Source organism: Oncorhynchus mykiss, chromosome 8 (assembly GCF_057628025.1).
Source record: "Oncorhynchus mykiss isolate SJ-2025 chromosome 8, ASM5762802v1, whole genome shotgun sequence".
NCBI classification, from domain to species: Eukaryota; Metazoa; Chordata; class Actinopteri; order Salmoniformes; family Salmonidae; genus Oncorhynchus; species Oncorhynchus mykiss.
Genome location: NC_143029.1, coordinates 52,492,033 through 52,516,833, shown reverse-complemented (window position 1 = coordinate 52,516,833; position 24,801 = coordinate 52,492,033). Strand labels below are relative to the sequence as shown.

Below are 24,801 nucleotides of genomic sequence, written 5' to 3'. Positions count from 1 at the left end.
TGTAAAAAAAAAACCCACCATTTTAAATTTTGCTACATAAGACCAAACCAAGGCAGTCGGTCACATATATGTTTAAATGTTTAAGTTGAAATGGTGCTGGAATAGTGGGGGCAGTGCTCCTGTTGTCTTTGTGCTGAATTGCGGTAACTCTGTTGCTTTCCGGTTTTGTGATGAAACAAACGTATGTGAAGTTTGAATTTATTCCGCCACTGTGTGACTGTTGTCTTTTTGTTGTCAGGGCCTTATTGTATATCAGGGTGGCGTGAGAACGAATGGGTTATAACAACGCAATTATCACAACATAGTTGGCAATGAGGCTATTTTACTGGCTTGGCTTCCTCAGTGATTTTACCCACGCACCGCTACTGATAAGGAGAGGCCGGCAGGAAGCTGGAGTCAGCGAGATGCGTTGCTGAGGCTCTGGACCTGTCCATATCTGACTGACTGTCTGGCTCCAATGGCTGCGATGCAATGATCCCTCTGCTCAGACACTCAACGATGCTGTCACGTTCTGACCATCGTTCATGAGTGTTTTCCTTGTTTTAGTGTTGGTCAGGACGTGAGCTGGGTGGGCATTCTATGTTGTGTGTCTGGTTTGTCTATTTCTATGTTTGGCCTGATATGGTTCTCAATCAGAGGCAGGTGTTAGTCATTGTCTCTGATTGGGAACCATATTTAGGTAGCCTGGGTTTCACTGTGTGGTTGTGGGTGATTGTCCTTGTTCCTGTCTCTGTATGTGCACCAGTATAGGCTGTTAGGTTTTCTCGATACGTTTCTTGTTTTTGTATTGATCGTGTGTCGTCTTTATTAAACATGTATCAAGAATACCATGCTGTGTTTTGGTCCGACTCTACTTCGCCTAAAGAAAACCGTTACAGAATCACCCACCACAACAGGACCAAGCGGCGTGGTGAAAGGCAGCAGGAGCAGCGTAAAGAGGAATGGACATGGGAGGACGTTTTGGACGGCAAGGGTTGTTACACTTGGGAGGAGATACTGGCTGGAAGAGATCGCCTCCCATGGGAACAGGTGGAGGCACTTAGGAGAGCAGAGGCAGCCGGAGAGAGGAGCTGGCGATATGAGGGAACACGGTTGGCAAGGAAGCCCGGGAGTCAGCCCCAAAAATGTATTGGGGGGGGGGGCTCACAGGGAGTATGGCGACGCCAGGTAGGAGACCTGCCCGGTGCGGTACATTCCAGCTCCGCGTATCGGCCGGGCTAGAGTGAGCATCGAGCCAAGTGCCATGAAGCCGGCTCTACGCATCTGGTCTCCAGTGCGTCTCCTTGGGCCGGCTTACATGGCACCAGCCTTGCGCTCGGTGTCTCCGATTCACCTGCATAGCCCAGTGCGGGCTATTCCACCTCGCCGCACTGGCAGAGCGACCAAGAGCATTCAACCAGGTAAGGTTGGGCAGGCTCGGTGCTCAAGAGCTCCAGTGCGCCTGCACGGTCCGGTCTATCCAGTACCACCTCCACGCACCAGCCCTCCGGTGGCAGCTCCCCGCACCAGGCTTCCTGTGCGTGTTCTCGGCCCAGTACCACCAGTGCCAGCACCACGCATCAGGCCTACAGTGCGCCTCACCTGTCCAGCGCTGCCAGAGCCTTCCTCCTCTACAGCGCTGCCGGAGTCTCCCGCCTGTTCAGAACTGCCAGTCTGCAAGGAGCTGCCAGTCTGCAAGGAGCTGCCAGTCTGCAAGGAGCTGCCAGTCTGCAAGCAGTCTCCTCTGAACAGTTGATGTTGAGATGTGTCTGTTTACTTGAATTCTGTGACACATTTTTTTGGGCTGCATTCTGAGGTGCAGTTAACTCTAATGAACGTATCCTCTGCAGCAGAGGTAACTCTGGTTCTACCTTTCCTGTGGCGGTCTTCATGAGAGCCAGTTTCATCATAGCGCTTGATGGTTTTTGCGACTGCACTTCCTGAAATGTTCCGGATTGACTGACCTTCATGTCGTAAAGTAATGATGGACTGTCGTTTCTCTTTGCTTATTCTTTAACCAAATAGGGCTGTCTTATTATTATTATTATTATTATTATTTTATTTATTTTGTATTATACAATTTCAAAATACAATACAATAACAAAAAAACATAGCATATCGCAACGCATATATTTTCTCTGAAGAAACATCAAATAATAGAGTTCTGGTTCTGTATTCTAATTCTCTGGTCATGGTGACTTCACAGTGAAAAGATCTGAGAGATCTGAGAGACCCATTACTATCCAAATGTTTTAAGTGGTGGTGCCTTTTTTACACACATGAACTATCCTGCATTTAGTTGGTGGAAACTCTAAGCTGTGGTCTGTATGTTCAGGCACAACATTGATTTCCTATTTTCACCCACATGAACTACAACTGTGTTAAGTGGCAGACATGTATTCTAATATGTAAAAATGGATTTTAGGGATGTCAGACCATCTCTCTATTCTTTCTTTGGTGTGCCAAAGTGTCCTTTTCTCCAATTTTGCCAATAGCACTCACTGGTATCGGAAAAGGTCAAGGACTGAGAGGGACGCACTTTGTCGGTGCAGGTACACCTGGGGTGGTTTTGTGCAAACAAGATAAAAGGTTACATTTGAAGTCTGTGCAGATGAAAGCTGTTGATATTAATCAGTCAGACTGTAGTGCACCTGCTTGGCAACACCAAATAACAAACAAAAAACTATCAACTAAAGGGATGTTTCCTGTACTATAATGGGTAGTTCAGGCATTGTTCCATGGCCTTAAGAGGATAGGTCTGGTGCAGTGCAAACAAGTGACGTCGGCCCAGATTTGTTTGTGCTGTCTTGCCAACTCCTATGGTCAATATCACGCTAGCAGCGTAGTCTTGACACTCAAAGGAAGTAAATAACAGGAAGAGTACTTCACTGAAATTCCCGAGAAGTGGCAATAATAAAAATGTCCTGGTGACGAGAAATGACTGGAAAACAATGTCACCGTGTCTGCGTTTATCCCCATTTCTTTCTTCTTTCCGTCAGTATGTCACCGGATCGTCAGGGATGTGTACGCCGAGGTGCCTGTAACAGCACATATTGATTCAAGTTCTGGACGTAGCAACATCAACACGGTTGGTGTGCATCAGAACTCCATAATTAGGTGATCCTTTTTTTAGAAACGGTGATGAATAATATTATGGACTGAGTCAATCCAAAGGTATTATGCGTTTCAACTTTGAGTGTGGTCCTCATTAAATAAGCACTTTATGGATGGTGCCATGATAAAGAATAGCCAATACAATGAACCAGGAAGGCTTTTGTTTCCGTCAAATTTGACTGCTGATTTAGGTCAAAGGGGAAATGTTAAACAACACACTGCAGATCATTTGTCCTTCTCTGGTCTTACAGTACAATCCACCTAAACCATTCTTTACATTTTTTTTTTTTTTTTTTGCTGTGCAATGCTTTTAATGGCAAAAAGGCAACAGCTGATTGTTAAGTTGCGGCTGTCGGTGAACAGGAGCTTCACCACATGATAGTGTTTCATGCAGTGGTGTGGTGGAGGGTATACGCAGGTACAGTATACGTCATCAATTAATAAGGCTGGTGGAACAGATCAGAATGTTTAGCTTAATAAAATCTTAATAAACTCTTATTTCTGAACATTCTAGGCACATAAATGTGCACACGGCGGTAGGCCTGTGCGTGAATCTTCCAAAATGCAATTTTGCAGGAAAACACCGTTCTAAAATGTGCACCGCTCATGCCAGAGGTTTCAAAGACAGAGATGGAACTATACATTCGATAAATATACATTTTCAAAAGAAGGGAGTGTTATAGATGCAACAACTATCATGGGTTGCTAACATGACTAAGATCATGTCTTTGGCTGCTAGATAACGAAAGAAAGTTGAAAGAAAACCAATAGAACAGGAGAACGCGTATGAGGATATATGTGTTGACCACATCAGTCACCGGCATCGACCGGCGTCGTCCCCACAATGATCGTATGTACAGTACATATCCCAACCAGAAGCCATGGATTACAGGCAACATCCGCACTGAGCTAAAGGCAAGCGCTGCCGCTTTCAAGGAGCGGGACACTAATCCGGACGTTTATAAGAAATCCTGCTACGCCTTCCGACGTACCACCAACCAGGCAAAGCATCAATACAGGACTAAGATCGAATCCTACAACACCAGCTCTGATGCTGATCGGAAGTGGCAGGGCTTGCAAACTATCCCGCGTGCAGTGACGTGAGCCGACCAGACGAGCTAAATGCCTTCCATGATCGGCAAGAAAATCTGAACCCTGCATGAGAGCATTTTTTTCCCAGATGACTGTGTAATCATGCTCTCCATAACCTATGCGAGTAAGACATTTAAACAGGTTAACATTAACAAGGCCGCAGGGCCAGACGGAATACCAGGACGCGTACTCGGAGCATGCGCTGACCAGCTGGCAAGTTTCTTCACTGACAATGTCAAACACTACTAGACTTAGTCTGTAATACCTACATGTTTCAAGCAGACCATCATAGACCCTATGCCCAAGAACGGCAAGTAGCACTCACATCTGTAGCCATGAAATGCTTTGAAAGGCTGTTAATGGCCCACATCAACACCATCATCCCAGATACCCGGGACCCCCTCCAATTTGCATACCGCCCCAACAGATCCACAGATGACAGAATCTCTATTTCACTCCACACTGCCCTTTCCCACCTGGACAAGAGGAACACCTATGTGAGAATGCTGTTCATTGACTACAGTTCAGTGTTCAACCCCAATGTGCCCTCTAAGCTCATTGCTAAGCTAAATGCCACAAATACCACCGAAGGTGGCTCCCCTTCCTGTTCGGGTGGCGCTCGGCGGTCGTCGTCGCCGGTCTACTAGCTGCCACCGATCCCTTTTTCCTTTTCGTTTGTTTTTGTCTAATTGTTTTCACCTGTTCTTTGTTGGGGTTTTGGAATGGGTGTTATTTAAGTTCGTTTAGCCCGCTGGTGTTTGTGCGGGCTTGTTGTTATTGTTACGTTTGTGGTTATCGTTGTCTTTTGGGTTTGTTTGCACCTGTGTTTAGGGCTTCACCCATGTTTGGACCTGTTACTTTGTAGAGGACATTAAATAGTTTTTTCCCCGTTTACTTTTGCTCTCTGCGTCTGACTCCACACCTATCACTCACCCTCCGTCACACTAAGGACCCTGAGATTGAAATCAATTCAAATTATCTCCACATTTGGTTTGATGTTACTTTTTTTTAAATACGTGCTCCCATCACTTTCATTGATTGTTAGCTAGTGGTGGCTAAAGTTGGCGGAAGTTTGTCGTGGCTTTTTTAAGAAAACTGAACCGTGGATTACAGTTTTTCCTAGCCCATAACCCACTTTCAGGGTGAGGAACCATCTAACATCAAGTTGTAAAATACTGAACTACTCCTTTAAGTTTATGATGACACAACGGTGGTAGTCCTGATCACAGAAAACAACGACACAGGGAGCTTCTACCCCCAACCCCCTGAACAGCTTCTACCCCCAACACCCTGAACAGCTTCTACCCCCAAGTCATCAAGGCATAGTAAGACTGCTAAATAGTTAGTTAAATAGTTAACCAAATAGCTACCCGGACTACCTGCATTGACCCTTTTATCATGAACTCTTTGACTCATCACATACAGTTTATTATCTCTCACTTTTTTACTTTTCTATTATTTCTGTATTTTCTTTCTCTCTGCGTTGTTGGTAAGAGCCCATAACTAAGCGTCAGTTAGTTTTCACTTGGTGTTTACGAAGCATTTGATTTGATTCGAGGAAGTCTTTATAAAATAACTGCCCCCATATTTCTTCTTTTTTATGGCTATAGGCGACTTTGAACCAAGGTAAGATATGCCTCGTAATATGACGTAAAACCTCCATGTTTCAAAGATTTAAGGAACAGGAAAAATGTCATGATAGGCCTAACAGTCTTCTGGTAGATTGAAAGGCTTTCCCAAAAACCTTCTCAATTAAATGTTAACTAGCTACAAAGTAACCTAGTAACCAAGCTACAACGATATCATGATTATTTGCATCAATCTAGTGGTCATTCGTTGTGCAAACTCCATCTCGTGTGCTACAGAAACACTGCTAACCAAACAATTGTGCTATAGGTTCATGCACACTTGAAGTAAAGGGTAACTAATGATTACCAACAATGACGAGACAGCCTACAAGGAGGAGGTGAGGGCCCTGGGAGAGTGGTGCCAGGAAAATAACCTATTGCTCAACGTCAACAAAACAAAGGAGCTGATTGTGGACTTCAGGAAACAGCAGAGGGTGGAGCACGTGGAAAGTTCCTCGGCGCACACATCACTGACAATCTAAAATGGTCCATCCACACAGACAGTGTGGTGAAGAAGGCGCAACAGTGCCTCTTCAACCTCAGGAGGCTGAAGAAATTTGGCTTGCCCCTAAAACCCCCACAAACAATTGAGTATCCTGTCGGGCTATATGTCCGCCTGGTACGGCAACTGCACCGCCCACAACCGCTTGGCTCTCCAGAGGGTGGTGCTGTCTGCCCAACGCATCACCGGGGGCAAACTACCTGCCCTCCAGGACACCTACAGCCCCTGATGTCACAGGAAGGCCAAAAAAGGTCATCAAGGACATCAACAACCCGAGCCACAGCATGTTCACCCCACTATCATCCAGAAGGCGAGGTCAGTACAAGTGCATCAAAGCGGGGACCGAGAGACTGAAAAACAGCTTCTATCTCAAGGCCATCAGATAAATAGACATCACTAGCTTCCACAAGAATTTCGCTACACCAGCAGTAACATCTGCTGAACACGTGTATGTGACAAATAACATTTGATTTGATTTGACCCATTTACGCAACCCTGCACCTTAGAGGCTGCTGTCCTGTATACATAGACTTGAAATCACTGGCCACTTTGAAAATGGAACACTAGTCACTTTAATCATGTTTAAATCATGTTTACGCACTGCTTTACTCATCTCATATGTATATACTGTATTGTCTACTTTATTTTAGTCAATGTCCCTCCGACATTACTCAATCTAATATTTATATATTTCTTACTTCCATTATTTTGCTTTTATATTTGTGTGTACTGTTGTGAATTGATACTACTGCACATGTACTACTGCAATGTTGGAGCCAGGAACACAAGCATTTCGCTACACCTGCAATAAAATCTGCTAAATATGTGTGTGACCAACACAATTTGATTTAATTTTTAACTATTGATTTAATTTAATTGAACTACACTCAAAAATAAAGACATCTTAGATTTTTCCCTGACCTCAAAAGTGGTCTCCTGATGTGGTTTAAGCATTCTTATGGACTTAGAACATCCAATTTGGTTTGTTTTTCTATTAAAAAAGTATGAGAGCAAAAACCTGGGAAAAATCAGAAACCTGTCTATGTCTGACAATTGACAGCCTAATTTATCAGTTTCAATAGTATACCTACTATTAGCCTACTCAATAGTACAACTTGAGTTGGCCTGACTGTGAAAGACCAATACATTTTATGTCATTCAGAGTGTACTGTATGTTACTGTTTCTATTATAATATTTTACACAGGACGCATTTCCTTCGCCGGGTGGGCCGTTTGGGAAATTTATGGGGAAATTTGAGTATACCCAGTTCTCCAGGCACCACTACACCACTGGCTTTCCCCGTCTCACGTGTTGGTGTTACATCTTCACAGCCTGTGTCATAGCCTATGTCAAAGATAGTTTTTCTTCCGTGCATCCCCTGCCAAAAAGTCCAAGTCCACCTATGACCATAGCCACCCGGGGGCGGTAGTTGAAAAAAGTGAATGAACGATTTCCGTCACTTGTCTTGAACAGTTGAGAGACATGCTGTACATACATTGTATATATCAAATATATAAATAAGAAGCATCATGGAAAAAATATTAGATGTGACAATGATAATCCCTTTGAGCAAGGTGATGCTGAGGAATTTGTTTTTGATGCTTATGACTAGCTTTAGCCAAGATTACAGCCAGAATATTCCAGTAAAGCAAGAGACAGAGTATCCTCTATATATTGTATATTGACTCTGACAGGATTCTTTCAGCTGCAGGTTGCCGTGTCTTTCAGCAGTCTCCTGACGAAAAGTGAAGGACAAAATAGAGCGAACGAGAAAAACTGAAAAGGGACTGAAGTTTTCCTGAAATGAACCCCCTGGGATAGTTTGTGAGAGGTCACCGACTGCAACGACAGCCATCCAACAATGGTCACCAGCAATCCATGACCCCCAGTTTGTCAGAGATATGTCCAACAAATACATTTATCTCATTATATCCTCAATGCATGGGGAATGATGCACAATAGTTCTACACCTATAGTTTTCACCGGTGTCCTATTCCAACTGTTACATTTCGAAATGATGGGATTCATTTATTCCCTAAAAGCACTGAGCAGTATGACATACAGTATAACCTGGTTGAACAAGATAAAACGCTGCGCTCACCATTGGTCTGGTTGAACCAGACTGAACGCTGCGCTCACCATTGGTCTGGTTGAACCAGACTGAACGCTGCGCTCACCATTGGTCTGGTTGAACCAGACTGAACGCTGCGCTCACCATTGGTCTGGTTGAACCAGACTGAACGCTGCGCTCACCATTGGTCTGGTTGAACCAGACTGAACGCTGCGCTCACCATTTGACTGGTTGAACCAGACTAAACGCTGCACTCACCATTTGACTGGTTGAACCAGACTGAACGCTGCGCTCACCATTGGTCTGGTTGAACCAGACTGAATGCTGCGCTCACCATTGGTCTGGTTGAACCAGACTGAACGCTGCGCTCACCATTGGTCTGGTTGAACCAGACTAAACGCTGCACTCACCATTTGACTGGTTGAACCAGACTGAACACTGCGCTCACCATTGGTCTGGTTGAACCAAATGCCTGCCGGAAGCCTCTTAATGGCCGGCAATGTAAATAATAAATTATTGACTTCCCACATAAATAAATGCTGACTGGACTGAATAAATAAAATGTTACATATATGAATATAATAATAACAGACTAAAGGAGGGTCTTACGCCAAGTCAATATCAGCCTGCAGCCTAATTGTGGCTAAATGTCTTAGTCTGGCACTGCACCACAGGATTAAGACCTAGTGATTTAATTCCACCACATACAGTCAGGTCCAAAATGACGATGGCAACCAAGCCTTTTTCCTGCATTGGAAGGGATCTTAAGACCACGGTTCACTTTGGACTTGAACCCCATTAAAAAACCCTGTGGTTTGAATTGAAGAAGGCAGCCCATGAACGCAGACGAAGGATGTCAAGGATGTGGGAAGATGATGTATTGAAAACAGCGGTGTCAATCATTTTGACCCCTTTCTTTTTGAAATGTTTTGTTTAACTTTGTACACAAAACGTCTTTCTCTGAGCAATTGTATTTACATAAAATAATGTTTTATACATATTTCTGAACACACAATATTGCTCAGAATTTGTATGATTTATTTTATTGAAATATTTTGCTCATCTTTATCAAGGGTGCCAATAATTATGGATCTGACTGTACATAGAGGATGAGACCAGAGAGAGGAGAAGGTTGTAGAGAGCTGAGCATCATTTACTCTAACAACGGAGAAGAATGAGAGAGAGAGAGAGAGAGAGAGAGAGAGAGAGAGAGAGAGAGATTCCTTTTGGCGCTTAGCTCTCCAGTTCATAAAGACTGAGAGCAGAGAGCAGCACTCTCAGTCTTCACTACGGCTGTTCAAGAGGTATGAACACGGGGAACCAAACAGACAAAAGTACAGAAGTACGGACTCATTGCAATGTTGAAAATGAAGCAGCGGAGGACAATTGATGAACGCTGATTCGCCACCTTCCCCCCCCCCCCCCTCTCGTTTACATCCATGTCTGAAGAGGAATAAGAAGAGAACGTTTATAAAGGACTAGGTGAGTTTTCCATCTTTACATCAATGGCAAATGAGTAGGGAAGGACATTTCCATAATGACTACCGCAAATGCTTATTATAAACTAACGTCCATACACAAATCCAAGTTGCATTAGTGTCCATCAGTGGTTCTTGGTAGACACAGAGAGTAATGTTCCCTTTTTGCAGTGAGATACGGTGAGGTCGGTGCCTGGGTAGGTACTGGCTATTATCAAAGCCAGATTCACAACACACAACAGCTCCAACAACATTCATTGAAATGAACCAACTATTTCCACCAAACGTAGATACCAATGCAGTCAAGATACACAAGCGATAGCCTCCGATGGTGGAATGTTTCATCCCATGATACAAAATGACACACTGCTCAACTCATCTCAGTCATGGACCGATGTAGCATCCACAGTTACTGACTGATAGGTGGCAGTAAAATACCAATATATGGACACGTCTCATCAGAATGATTCGCAACGCAAACTCAATTGCCTTTACACAATGGATTTGCAATTCTTCAATGTGTGGCGTGTGCGCAAACACACAACACAGAATAAAATGATGTGAAATATTATTACACACACATACAGTACCAGTCAAAATATTGGACACACCTACTCATTCAAGGATTTTTCTTTATTTTGACTACGTTCTACATTGTAGAATAATAGTGAAGACATAAAAACTATGAAATAACACATATGGAATCATGTATTAACCAAAGAAGTGTTAAACAAATCAAAATATTTTATATTTGAGATTCTTCAAAGTAGCCACCCGTTGCCTTGATGACAGCTTTGCACGCTCTTGGCATTCTCTCAACCAGCTTCACCTGGAATGCTTTTCCAACAGTCTTGACAGAGTTCCCACATATGTTGAGCACTTGTTGGCTGCTTTTCCTTCACACTGAGGAATAACTCATTCCAAACCCTCTCAATTAGTTTGAGGTTGGGTGATTGTGGAGGCTAGGTCATCTGATGCAGCACGCCATCACTCTCCTTGGTCAAATAGCCCTTACTCAGCCTGGAGGAGTGTTGGATTATTGTCCTGTTGAAAAACAAATAATAGTCCCACTAAGCGCAAACCAGATGGGATTGTGCACCCCCACACCATAACACCACCTCCTCCATGCTTCACGGTGGGAATCACACATGCGGAGATCATCCTTTCACCTACTCTGCGTCTCACAAAGACACGGTGGTTGGAACCAAAAATCTCAAATTTGGACTCATCAGACCAAAGGACAGATTTCCACCAGTATAATGTCCATTGCTCATGCTTTTTGGCCCAACAAAATCTCTTATTCTTATTTATGTCCTTTAGTAGTGGTTTCTTTGCGGCAAATCGACCACAAAGGCCTGATTCACACAGTCTCTTCTGAACAGTTGATGTTGAGATGTATCTGTTACTTGAACTCTGTGAAGCATTTATTTTGGCAGCAATTTCTGAGGCTGGTAACTCTAATGAACTCTGGGTCTTCTCTTGCTATGGCGGTCCTCATGAGAGCCAGTTTCATCATAGCGCTTGATGGTTTTTGTGACTGCACTTGTAAAAACTTTCAAAGTTCTGGAAATGTTCTGGAGTGACTGACCTTCATGTCTTAAAGTAATGATGGACTGTCATTTCTCTTTGCTTATTTGAGCTGTTCTTGCCATAATATAGACTTGGTCTTTTACCAAATAGGGCTATCTTCTAAACTCAGCAAAAAAATAAACATCCTCTCAATGTCAACTGCGTTTATTTTCAGCAAACTTAACATGTGTAAATATTTATATGAACATAACAAGATTCAACAACTGAGAAATAAACTAAAATAATCTATAATATTACATATATTTTGATTTGTTTAACACTTTTTTGGTTACTACATGATTCCATATGTGTAATTTGATAATTTTGTTGTCTTCACTATTATTCTACAATGAAGAAAATATTACAAATATAGAAAAACCCTTGAATGAGTAGACATGTCCAAACGTTTAACTGGTACTCTAAATATACTTTATATATAAAGATTTGTTAAATAGATAATTTCACTTCATAGTACAAATGTCACCTCAACTTTAAAAAAAAAACACTTTTCTAGCTTCAAAATGACAAAAACATATATATTTTCATAATGAGTAAGACATAAGGCAATAACACTTCACATCAAGTTCTTAAGTGTAGTAACTTTATGATTATTACAATAGCAACATTGGGAATTGCTTGATAACTGCACAATAGTGGAGTTATTACCCAAGTGGAATAAGGAAACAGTGCCTATTCCTCTTGTATACAGTACTTACAAAAACTCTCAGCTCATTATGCTAAAATGCAAATGCCAAAGTATGATGTCACAACAAGCTAATAAAATGTTGGTTAAAAGTCATTACAGTTTTATTACACCGACACAAGAACAGTTTAGTGTTAAGTGTTACTGAGCATGCGAACAGAAACAATATGGCTATTAAATGTTGAAAGGAAACTAAATATCACAAAACTGATCCCTTGAATCAGCTAAAGCCAAGGTAGGTGCAGAATCATGTTAGTTTTTTTGTATTCTGAGTAATCTATCCCTTTAAATATGGCATCGTGTGTGTGTTTGAAACAAGAACACTTGTCCTCAGATGGACACAGAGTTTCAAAGTTGTTTTTTGCTAAGCGTCCAACTTGCTGTTTGCAAGTGTCTTTTGAATGCCTCTGCAAAATGTTCAGGTATCATTCAATTCATTCCAACGTTTTACCTTTTCAGTGGCATGTTGAACGAGTCATACAGTAGTTGAGCGTCACAACAAAATACCTGTCTGTACAAAATATCATTGGTTCATTGGTTTGACTTGACTATGCACACCTGGGTTAATGGATATTCAGGGAATTGGATAATTACAATCATGTAGTAATGTATTAATAACTGTATTGTGTAGATCAAATATGGCTGTCAGATAGATTGGAATTGTACAGGAGATTGTGCTTGCTATTCGTGATATTTCTATCTTCAACATGCAGCTCCAGATAGAGCCCTGCCATTAGTTGAAGGTCAATAGTTTCTGAAAAGTAGTACATTCCCGAGATCTTTATTCAAATAGTTTTTTTAAGGAGTTGCTTTCTCAGATCTGTATTCAAATAGTTTTGAAAAGTAGTCACGTTCTGAGATCTGTATTCAAATAGATGTAAAAAGTAGTACTTTTTTGGATCTGCATTCAAATAGTTGTAGTCACCTCCCAAGTAACTATTTGTTCCCTCTCAGAAATAGCTATACATTTATGCAGTACAAATAATACAGTAGAAGGCATATTTGTATTCCCATATTCATCTTTATATTTTAATACTTCCTATAGTGTCACGTTCTGACCTTAGTTCCTTTGTTTTGTCTTTTGTTTTAGTATGGTCAGGGCGTGAGTTGGGTGGGTTGTCTATGTTAGTTTGTCTATGATTTTCTATTTCTGTGTTTGGCCTGGTATGGTTCTCAATCAGAGGCAGCTGTCAATCGTTGTCCCTGATTGAGAACCATATTTAGGTAGCCTGTTTTCCATTGTGTTTTGTGGGTGGTTGTTTCCTGTTTAGTGTTTTTGTTTCACCTTTCAGGACGGTTTGTTTGTCATGTTTGTTGTTTTGTCTAGTGTTGCATATTTCATTAAATAATATGAACACTTACCACCCTGCACCTTGGTCCTCCTCTCTTTCCCCAGATGACAAGCATTACATATAGCTAATAACCTTGAAGTTTATATGAATTTTAATGGGGGAGTGTAGTAGTTGGTTGGACTGAATTAGTCTCAGTAGTTTAGCCAAGCTGTGGGGGAGGGATCTTAGACCAATCCTCCATACAGAATATTTCCAGATCCTTGAAATCTTTCATGTGCGCTTATGGACTGCTCTCTTCAATTCAAACAATAGGGTTTCAAAGGGGCTCATGTCAGGAGACTGAGATGGCCATTGCAAAATGTTGATTTTGTGGTCAATTAACCATTTCTTTGTGGATTTTGATGTGTGCTTGGCATTATTGTCTTGCTGGAAGATCCTCAAGTTTCAGCCTCCTGACAGAGGCAACCAGGTTTTTGGCTAAATAATTTTGACCCCTCTTTAAAATATATACAGTACTTGTGAAACACAATCTATTTCTCTGAGCAATTGTATTTGTATAAAATAATATAATTTTCCAATTTGAGCATATAATATAGCTCAGTAGTTGTGTGATATTTACTTCATACCATTTTTTGTTGTTGTTGCTCATCTTAATCAAGGGTGCCAATTATTTTGGACCTGACTGTATGTGACATCCATTTCAATCATCCATTTCAATCCATTTCAGTCTCCCCAAAGCTCTCATTTCCATTTGCTGCGAGCAAATATCATTAACAAGGTTATTCAAAAACTGCTAGATGTTGTTAGTTCAGACTGCAGTTAAACTAACTGTCACCCTACACTGAGACAAGCAAAACTTTTCGTTCCTATTCTTTCCATTCATTCTTTCCATTCTCCCCCTCAGGTGTTGTGTCCCCATAAACCACAATGGCTCAGTATAACTGTTCCTCTCTGGGCCTACCTGCCACCACTCCTGACCAGCTGGGTTGGAATTTGTCCTGGGCCCTGGGCAACATCAGTGCTGATGACATGGAGGACATGTGCCTGAGTCGGAGTCAGTACCTGGAGAAGTTTCTAGGCTTCCGGCGGTCACCCATGTTCCTGCCTGTCTGCATTACCTTCCTCATCATCTTCATTGTGGGATTGTTTGGGAACATGCTCACCTGCAGCGTCATCGTGCGCAACAAGGTGATGCGGACGCCAACCAACTACTACCTGTTCAGTCTGGCCGTGTCCGACTTATTGGTCCTAGTCCTGGGTATGCCATTGGAACTCTATGAGATGTGGAGCAACTACCCATTCCTGTTCGGTTCTGGCGGCTGCTACTTCAAGACCTTCCTGTTCGAGACTGTCTGCTTTGCGTCCATCCTCATTATAACAGTGCTGAGCGTGGAGCGATACATCGCCGTGATACACCCACTCAAGGTCAAGCACGTCGCCACTCGTGCCCACGCCAAGCACGTCATCCTGATGCTGTGGGCCATGTCCATGGCGTGCGCCGTGCCCAACACCAGCCTCCATGGGGTGGCCGTGCTAGGAACCCGGTTCGGGCGGCAATTCCCAGAGTCGACCATTTGCATGATGGTGAAGCCCCGGTGGATATACAACCTGATTATCCAGGTGACCACGCTGGTCTTCTTCCTGCTGCCCATGCTCATCATCACCGGGCTGTACCTTCGCATTGGCCTGCAGTTGAGGATGGAGAGGGGCATGCAGGGGCTGGGGACCGGGCCGAGTTTTGGTTCTGACAGACACTGGAGTGTCCACAGGCAGCAGCAGACGGCACGCCACCGACAGGTCACCAAAATGCTATGTGAGTTTCACATCCACTGTCTCTATAGTACCAGAATGTCCTGGACATGTGCCGATTATAGACCTACTGTATATCTTCCAATATTCAATTGTGATTTAAAACTCTTTCAATTAGCAAGATGATGTGTAAGTCCTCACCCACTTTCTCTACAGTACCAGAAGGGTTGAGAGGAGATAAGAGGAAATGAGAAATTATTGCCCGATATCTCAATTGAATTGGGATTTCAAGGTGTTTTCTGAAGTACAAACTAAAAGATTAGTTCCTAATCGTGTCCATTGTTACTTAAATATTGCTCTTGCTTTCAGATGATAAGATGTTCTGGAAAGTGACAAATTATAGACCGATCTCTTTTGAATTTGGACTTAAAATTCTGTGCTGAGGATACAAACCAATATATTAGTTTCTGAACATGTTTATTGTCACGTAAACATGTCTTGTTCTCAATGTCTGCAAATGTATTTTCTTCTATCCTCCTGTCCACTTGCCTGTCTGTCTGCATCTGTCTGTCGGGAGTGCCTAGCTGCCCCTCCGTCAGCTTGCTTTTCTGTCCATCCATCAGTCCATCTAACTGTCCGCCTTCCCACCAGGCGTACTGGTGATCGTCTTCGGCATCTGCTGGGCTCCCTTCCACATTGACCGCCTCATGTGGAGCTTCATAAACTCCTGGACTGGCCACCACCACCTGGTCTTCGAGTACGTCCACATAGTCTCCGGGGTCTTCTTCTACCTCAGCTCGGTGGTCAACCCCATCCTCTACAGCCTCATGTCCACCCGCTTCCGGGAGATGTTCCGGCAGGTCACGTGTCGCTACGGCCCATGTGGGGGTCACGTGCGCAGGCTGACCTCCGGCTGCACCCAACTGACCCTGCGTAGTACTGCCGCAACACAATGGGACCCCAGAGAGGATCACCCCAGACAGAGAGGAGCGCCACGTGTACGTAGACTCCAACCACCAGCCTGTATATGCCAACACAAGCCCGGATTAGATATGGGTGAGGGGGTGGGGGTACCAAAACGAGGCACAAAAAAAGAACCAGGATTTGGTACCAAAATGACCGTATTTGTGACTGAATGAACGTGTACGGTGAAAGTTTGGATGGAGCGAAAGCAACTGCGTTGACGTTTTGGCCTCGACTTTGGTGTAGAATTCTCACCGGGGATACCAACATGAAACAAGATTAATAACAAATGTATCACTGATTGAATGTGTACAGTGAGAGTGGCTAGAGCGAAAGTTGTCCTTGTTCTTCGTTCGGATATTAATATACCGGTGGAACACATCATTCATAAAGCTTATCTAATAATTGAACTGTGAAAAAGAAACAGTACCCAGCTTTGTAAATTCGCTTATTGATGTGTAATCCGTGAAGCTTGAATATCTTATTCTGTTCAAATGTTTCAGGAGGCACAATTATAGGTTGTAGCGGTCTTCTTAACTGTCTTCTTCAATGTGTTGTTGTACCGTTTCGGTGTACTAGCTATACCATCAAAATCCCACTCACTATGAATGTATAGCACAGACAATATGGAAGTACAGTACATGGGAGATGGAAAAGACGAAAATGTGACATGCGATTTACGCATAACATCCTTAAAGAAATGGAAAAAGGGGGGGAATTTCCATCGACAGTAAGTGAACACATGTGCTAAACACATGCTATGTGCCTTTGTAGTACTACTCCAAAATGTATAGTATTTAGCTTCAAGTGCTTTCTGGAAACTGCAATCTTTTGTTCCTGTGTAAACTGATTTAGAATTCAACATTTTTACAACGACAACAGTTTCCAGCATCACCTACATTTTCATTGCTAAACAACATGTATCATATTTAGGAATTATTTGCATGCTCCCATTGAGTCTCAAATGTTTTGGAATGGTCTTCAGTATAAAGAGACATGGTTGAGATACCTGTCATGTTGTCATGTGGTTTTAGTAAGGGCTTGATTGTTTACAGAATAATAATTACATTGCTTTTAAGAAGCCTATTGTAAAGCATGCACATTAAACAGTGCTTTAGGTGTCACTACAGGCACCCTGGTTCGAATCCAGGCTGTATCACAACCGGCTGTGATTGGGAGTCCCACAGGCGGCACACAATTGGCCCATGTTTGGCCGGAGTAGGCTGCCATTGTAAATAATAATTTGTTCTTAACTGACTTGCCTGGTTAAATAAAACAATTATAAAAAACAGTTTCAACTTTATGGTTTTATTGAGGAGATGCATGACAAATCATTTATTTTTATTTTTTGTTATTTCCGTGATTCAATTGCAACAGTGTAATTGAAACTTAAGAGAAAATAAATACTGCATGGGGATTACCAATGAATACATCACAGGCATATCCTAAAGCCAATATGTGTTTGATCCCACAAGTTTGATAGGAACACATTCCTTCAAGATGAAGAAGACTTCTCTTGACCTTTCCCCGTGTGACCTTGAGAATATTCCATAAGATGTAACATAGGGACAGCTGATTGTATTCACAATCTGTCCGGTTGAATGACAGCACTGGGGGAACAGTATAAAGGTCCCACAGTTCCCCCGCTTTGACCTTTGACCTCTGCTGGATTTCTGCTCTCCTAATCAAGTAGTATAATAGACCAAAAAGGTTTTTAGCTTTATATATAACAACAACACTGTTCGACTTGTAGTAAAAAGCCTAATGTACACTGCATGTACGCAACGCAACAACGCTACGAAAAATGTAGATCCTGTGTACACACGGGTCAAGTTTGTAATTGTGGGGCTGCACACGTCTGAGTTTTTTTTTGTTGCTACACAATGCCATTTTGCGTAGCTACTTGACGTTTGTGATTTGAGAACGTACACACGGTATGAATTGGGCTTAATGCAGCATCTCAGTGGAATCTCAATGGAATGACCGCATTAAGGGCACAGTACAAATGGCTCACAGTTCCCCCGTTATTACCCCGATCCATCCAGGATGAGTCTACTGACTGCTCGGGAGCGTTCTGCTCTCGAGTAGATTAGTGGACCAACACTTTCTTTAGCTTTCTAGCTAACGACAGCACCGACTGACCGGCATCTCTCCTCACCAAGTATTTTATTAGATAACGACCAACACTTTTCTAGTTAATGACATACTTATCATAACATCTCAGAATCACAATCTGTCAGGACGAGTGACAGCACTGAGGGCACAGTATAAATGCCCCCAAAGTTCCCGGGATGATTACTTTTTTACCCTGAGCCATCTGGGGTAATGAGTCCACTGAATGCTCTGCTGGCTTCACTCTGCTGTGGGGCGGTACACAGTAGAGTGCTCCTTCTCAGAGAGAGGTAGGTGTGGCATTTGTGTTTGTGCGTGCGTGCGTGTGTGTGTGTGTGTGTGTGTGGAGGGTGGGATTACAATGGGAGTCTGGGACAAATAACAGGGAAGGATGAGAAAGAGTGACTGGCACAAGTTGAGGCGACCAAAGGATTTAATACAAAAATATCAAGACAAAATCCAATGGAATTGAAAAGCAGTGCAGGTGGTGCTTTCAAAGATTCATCCTGAGATTGTCTGGTGGGAGCATGCTTACCTCTGCGCACGGCAGTTTTAGAAAATGGTCAGAACGCATTAGTATCATACTCATTGTAATCATGTAATGAACATGGAGATACAACGATGAATGAAATCATTATATGGTAAAAAATCTATTAGATTCATAATCATTATAACATACTTTTTCAGAGGTAAGTTGAGAACAAACTCCCATTGACAATGACAGCCTGACATCAAATACAGAAACAACATCAAAGACAGATTAATGATCGGTGTGTTAATTGTTAGAGTTCGGGAAATTGGGAATTCAAGTGCCAGAGGCAATATTCGGTCTCTCTCTTAACTGGCAGAAGTTGCTTATCTGAAGATAATGACTGCATACACTGAATGTCAGTGTTATTGATTGACAGGCACCAACTCCAGAAGCTTCTAAGCTGAAATACAGCTGAAGTCGGAAGTTTACATACACTTAGGTTGGAGTCATTAAAACTCGTTTTTCAACCACTCCACAAATTTGTTGCTAACAAACTACAGTTTTGGCAAGTCAGTTAGGACATCTACTTTGTGCATGACATTTTTTTTTTTTTTTTTGACATACATGACAATTTTTCCAACAGTTGTTTACAGATAGATTATTTCACAAAAAAATTGCTGTATCACAATTCCAGTGGGTCAGAAGTTTACATACACTAAGTTGACTGTGCCTTTAAACAGCTTGGAAAATGGCTAATTGACATCATTTTTGTCAATTGGAGGTGTACCTGTGGATGTATTTCAAGGCCTACCTTCAAACTAAGTGGCTCTTTGCTTGACATCATGGGGAAATCAAAAGAAATCAGTCAAGACCTCAGAAAAAAAATTGTAGACCTCCACAATGCCTGGTTCATCCTTGGGAGCAATTTCCAAAAGCCTGAAGGTACCATGTTCATCTGTACAAACAATAGTACGCAAGTATAAGCACCATGGAGCCGCGTTCTGAAGCAGCCGTCATGCCACTCAGGAAGGAGACGCGTTCTGTTTCTTAGAGATGAACATACTTTGGTGTGAAAAGTGAAAATCAATCCCAGAACAACAGCAAAGGACCTTGTGAAGATGCTGGAGGAAACAGGTACAAAAGTATCTATATCCACAGTAAAAACGAGTCCTATACATAGAAGCCACTGCTCCAAAACCACCATAAAAAAGCCAGACTACGGTTTGCAACTTCTGACCCACTGGGAATGAGATGAAAGAAATAAAAGCTGAAAGAAATAATTATCTCTACTATTATTCTGACATTTCACATTCTTAAAATAAAATGGTGATCCTAGCTGACCTAAAACAGGGCATTTTTACTAGGATTAAATTTAAGGAATTGTGAAAAACTGAGTTTAAATGATGTATTTGGCTAAGGTGTATGTAAACTTCCGACTTCAACTGTAAGTCAGTTAAAGCGATGTCCTGTTTACAAGATTCATAGGTTAACTCACTGGAGACAAAATTGGAGGCAATATTTATTTAACAGCCCGGGATCAAACCAGGGTCTGTATTGATGCCTTTAGCACTGAGATGCAGTACCTTAGACCGCTGCGCCACTCAGAAGCCCAATATCATCACAGTGTCAATAACACACTTTTTTTTTTACAAAAACATTACTCTCATAGGGAGACTAGGTGTTCAATCATATATTCCCGCAGGCTTATTATCAGCACAGGTGCTATCTTTAGGATTCATGGGGGATAGTTGCATCCCAGGGCACCATCAACAATCTCCTGACATTGCACTCTCCTTGTTCCTATAATCTTACACTTGTGTTCAAAATGGTTCATAAAAACTTCAGTGGTTAAGTTAGAATTTTATTAGTGCCAAAGAAAGACGTTTCTTCAAATCCTACAAAAATAAAAAAAATATTTAAAGAGGGACTGAATGCACCAATTCTGCATGGCATTTCTCGGCTTCTCACTAAGAAAAATTTGATTTCAGTCTTGGGGGTTTGATGTGGCAGTTAACTGATGTTTGTCCACCATGAGACACATTAGGAAGAAAGCCTAAAATAGTCTGAATGAAACTAAGATTACTAAAGAAATCTGTAATTAACTGTTAGGCTTTTGCAGTGATTTTAGTCGCGCAAGTTTACATCTACACAAGGTGTTTGGTACAGTATTTCTCAAGTAAAAAAACGAGCAATGTGTTGTTGTAGGTAAACAATGTCCGAGCCGCAGAGGTAGGATTGGATAGAGCGCAATTACTGCAGCTGGGTATCCCGTGTTAATGGGCAAGTGAGCATTGTCGAAATCAAAATTCAACCCTCAAGTCATAAACTCACTTATGCTGACTTTATGCCAACAAATGTACTATTTACACTTGAGCAAATTTTGACACTAGAATAATATCGATGCCACATAGGCCGTTTTTTTTTAATCAGAGAAGTTGTTTCTTGCCTTCAGTTGCGGATTTAATTGTTATACCTGGAGGGGTTCTTCAATGCCTTCTTGCCTGGTAACAAGCAGAGCTCTGAACAGTGCCTCGTTGATTTTGTTGTTAAAGCCTGAATTATTTTTTAAAATTAAATATATGTTTCTTCTTACCCATCCACACACAAAACTCCATAATGACAAAGTCAAAAAATGTTTTTAGAAATGTTTGCACATGTTATCTAATATTTTTGCAAATGTATTTAATATGAAATACAGAAATATTATATTTACATACATAAGTATTCACACCCCTGAGACAATACATGCTAGAATCACCTTGGTCGGTGAGTACAGCTGTGTCTCTAAGACCTTTGCACACCTGGATAGCACAATATTTGCAAATATATATGTTTTTAATCTTCAAGTTCTTTCAACTTGGTTGTTGATCATTTCCAGACTATTTTAAAGTCAACATTGGCCTCGTGGGGATATTCCTGAGCAGTTTCCTTCCTCTCCGGCAACTGAGTTAGGAAGTTACACCTGTATCTTTGTAGTGACTGGGTGTATTGATACACCATCCAAAGAGAAATTAATAACTTCACCATGCTCAAAGGGATATTCAATTGTCTGCTTTTTGAATTTTTACCCATCTACCAATAGGCGCTCTTCTTTGCGAGGCATTGGAAAACCTCTCTGGTCTTTGTGGTTGAATCTGTGTTTGCACACAGAATGAGTCCATGCAACTTATTATATGACTTGTTACTCCTGAACCTATTTAGGTCTGCCATAACAAAGGGTTTGAATACTTATTGATTTGTAAAAATGTCTAAAAACATAATTCCACTTTGACATTATTATTGTGTGTAGATCAGTGACACAAAATATCAATTTAAAATATTTACATTTCAGGCTAACACAATAAAATGTGGAAAAAGTTAAGGGGTGTGAATATTTTCTGAAGGCACTGTAAAATCAACTTGCTTTGTGCCCACCAGAAGAGCCATCAGCTCTGTGTAGGTGTACTTATACCCCCATCACACTACTAAGTTGTGCCGAATTGTACTGAGCTGGCCTGGTAGCGCATCCAACCCAGTTGCTGAAACCATGCTGGAAAGGACAACTTGAAAGAAGAACCTCAGAGCCAGCACTGTACAGTTTGGCTTGATAGTGTGAAAAGGGTATTACAGAGCAGCTGAGCCGAATATTTAATTGAAGCTCATATATACAGCATATATTCTCAGAGCCAGCAGGGCTATTCCAAGAACCGGATGACTGGCAAACCTTCATTATAAAACTTTCTACCAGAGCCCTCGGAGCTCTATGAAACAAACAACACCACAAACGTTTACACGAGACAAATTAACCACCAACATAAGGCACTAATGTGAGAATAAAAATACTAAAGAAGATGCATTGTATATGTGTGGCTTGTAACCCCCTTGCTATTACAATAGTCTGTGTAGACCCATTATATTGAAACTGTGTTCAAGCTAAAACAGCTCATTACATGAAACATAATAGCATCTATTCGAGTCAGCATGCAGCAGTGCCCCTGAGTTAATACCTCCATATATGGGTATTCTTCACAATTCAAAGCCACACCCCTGTAAGTATAATAACTGAGATATTTATTGCAGCCCTCATCCTCCACATACAACACCCATTCTGCCAGTTACATTCTGTTAAAGGTCTCCAAAGCACACACATCCCTGGGTCGCTTGTATTTTCAGCCGCGCTGGAGTTAGCAACTGGAACGAGATGCAACAGACACTCAAACTGGACACTCAAACGTTGTTGTCTTTAGGTCTCTCTTTACGTCGTGTTGTCTCTCCTGTCATGATGTGTGTTTTGTACAATATATATATATATATATATTTATATAAGTATTTGGTCAGACACCAATTGTGCAAGTTCTCCCTCTTAAAAAGATGAGAGAGGCCTGTAATTTTCATCATAGGTACACTTCAACTATGACAGACAAAATTTGAAAAAAAATCCAGAAAATCACATTGTAGGATTTTTTATTAATTTATTTGCAAATTATGGTGGAAAATAAGTATTTGGTCAATAACAAAAGTTTCTCAATACTTTGTTATATACCCTTTGTTGGCAATGACAGAGGTCAAACGTTTTCTGTAAGTCTTCACAAGGTTTTCACACACTGTTGCTGGTATTTTGGCCCATTCCTCCATGCAGATCTCCTCTAGAGCAGTGATGTTTTGGGGCTGTTGCTGGGCAACACGGACTTTCAACTCCCTCCAAAGATTTTCTATGGGGTTGAGATCTGGAGACTGGCTAGGCCACTCCAGGACCTTGAAATACTTCTTGTGAAGCCACTCCTTCGTTGCCCGGGCGGTGTGTTTGGGATCATTGTCATGCTGAAAGACCCAGCCACGTTTCATCTTCAATGCCCTTGCTGATGGAAGGAGGTTTTCACTCAAAATCTCACGATACATGGCCCCATTCATTCTTTTCTTTACACGGATCAGTCGTCCTGGTCCCTTTGCAGATAAACAGCCCCAAAGCATGATGTTTTTACCCCCATGCTTCACAGTAGGTATGGTGTTCTTTGGATGCAACTCAGCATTCTTTGTCCTCCAAACACAACGAGTTGAGTTTTTACCAAAAAGTTATATTTTGGTTTCATCTGACCATATGACATTCTCCCAATCTTCTTCTGGATCATCCAAATGCTCTCTAGCAAACTTCAGACGGGCCTGGACATGTACTGGCTTAAGCAGGGGGACACGTCTGGCACTGCAGGATTTGAGTCCCTGGCGGCGTAGTGTGTTACTGATGGTAGGCTTTGTTACTTTGGTCCCAGCTCTCTGCAGGTCATTCACTAGGTCCCCCCATGTGGTTCTGGGATTTTTGCTCACCATTCTTGTGATCATTTTGACCCCACGGGGTGAGATATTGCGTGGAGTCCCAGATCGAGGGAGATTATCAGTGGTCTTGTATGTCTTCCATTTCCTAATAATTGCTCCCACAGTTGATTTCTTCAAACCAAGCTGCTTACCTATTGCAGATTCAGTCTTCCCAGCCTGGTGCACGTCTACAATTTTGTTTCTGGTGTCCTTTGACAGCTCTTTGGTCTTGGCCATAGTGGAGTTTGGAGTGTGACTGTTTGAGGTTGTGGACAGGTGTATTTTATACTGATAACAAGTTCAAAGAGGTGCCATTAATACAGGTAACAAGTGGACGACAGAGGAGCCTCTTAAAGAAGAAGTTACAGACAGGTCTGTGAGTGCCAGAAATCTTGCTTGTTGTGACCAAATACTTATTTTCCACCACAATTTGCAAATAAATTCATAAAAAATCCTACAATGTGATTTTCTGGAAAATACATTTTCATTTTGTCTGTCATATTTTTATTTTACCAGGCAAGTCAGTTAAGAACAAATTATTATTTTCAATGATGGCCCAGATTTTAGAACTGTCTGTTCAGGGGCAGAACAACAGATGACCTTGTCAGCTCAGGGGTTTGAACTTGCAACCTTCTGGTTACTAGTCCAACGCTCTAACCACCGCTACCCTGTCGCCCCTGAACTAGGCTACCCTGCCGTGTACCTATGATGAAAATTACAGGCCTCTCTCATCTTTTTAAGTGGGAGAACTTGCACAATTGGTGGCTGACTAAATACTTTTTTGCCC

General features: G+C 41.9%; 1 pseudogene; it reads left to right on the top strand.

Annotated features, from left to right (window-relative positions):
- Positions 1-14,356: 14,356 nt before the first annotated feature.
- On the top strand, positions 14,357-16,301 carry LOC110530046 (neuromedin-U receptor 1-like; annotated as a pseudogene).
- The last annotated feature ends 8,500 nt before the right edge of the window (positions 16,302-24,801 follow it).